Source organism: Mus caroli, chromosome 7 (assembly GCF_900094665.2).
Source record: "Mus caroli chromosome 7, CAROLI_EIJ_v1.1, whole genome shotgun sequence".
NCBI classification, from domain to species: domain Eukaryota; kingdom Metazoa; phylum Chordata; class Mammalia; order Rodentia; family Muridae; genus Mus; species Mus caroli.
Window position 1 is genome coordinate 93,711,723 of NC_034576.1, and position 974 is coordinate 93,712,696.

The 974-nt window shown below is 38.8% G+C and overlaps 1 protein-coding gene across 1 annotated transcript in view; it reads left to right on the forward strand.

Annotated features, from left to right (window-relative positions):
- The window catches only part of Dlg2 (discs large MAGUK scaffold protein 2), a 1,891,758-nt gene that overhangs the window by 169,449 nt on the left and 1,721,335 nt on the right, over window positions 1-974 (forward strand). The window lies entirely within an intron of this gene.

The following is a 974-nucleotide window of genomic DNA, read 5'->3' on the forward strand; positions in this document are numbered from 1 at the left end:
GTTGTGGGTAGCTGGCGAGTGTCAGCCGACCCTGCGCCCTCGTACCCCGGTGCTTTTCTGACCGGAAGAGAACATTTTGTTTTTATCATTTGTGAAAAGTCATTACAAATAAATTATTTTTCAGTTTTGTAGAAGCTGTTTATTGTTTGATTTTTGAGCCTGGATCTCTCTGTGAAGCTCAAGCTGGCTTCAGACTTATAGCTTTTGAGTACTAGGATTACAGGGGCATGTATAAAATATAGAAGAAAATTTCTCAAAACATTTTAAGAAATGAATATTCATAAACATAGCTCTGTGTATGTTTGTATGTATGTACGTATGTGTGTGAGAGAGAGAAGAAGAAGGAGAAGGAGAAGGAGAAAGGAGGATGAGGATGAGGAGGAGGAAGAGAAGGAAGAAGAGAAGGAGGAGGAGGAGGAGATACATGACAATCCAGAAATAATTTAGCAGTTGCTGATTAATGAATGTGCCAGGACACTGAGGATTAAGCCAAAGAGCAATATGATATTCAACCAACAGAGAAATTGTCCAAATTTGGTGATAGATACTGTACATGACTTTTTTTTTCTTTTTAAAAATTTTTTATTAGATATTTTCTTCATTTACATTTCAAATGCTATCCCAAAAGTCTCCTATACCCTCCCCCCACCCTAATAATAAAATTCTTTTTTAAAAAATATTTTTAATTAGGTATTTTCCTCATTTACATTTCCAATGCTATCCCAAAAGTTCCTCCATACCCTACCCCCCACTCACCTACCCACCCACTCCCACTTTTTGGCCCTGGTGTTCCCCTGTACTGGGGCATATAAAGTTTGAATGTACAATGGGCCTCTCTTTCCAGTGATGGCCGACTAAGCCATCTTTTGATACATATGCAGCTAGAGTCAAGAGCTCTGGGGTACTGGTTAGTTCATAATGTTGTTTCACCTATAGGGTTGTGGATCCCTTTAGCTCCTTGGGTACTTTCTCTA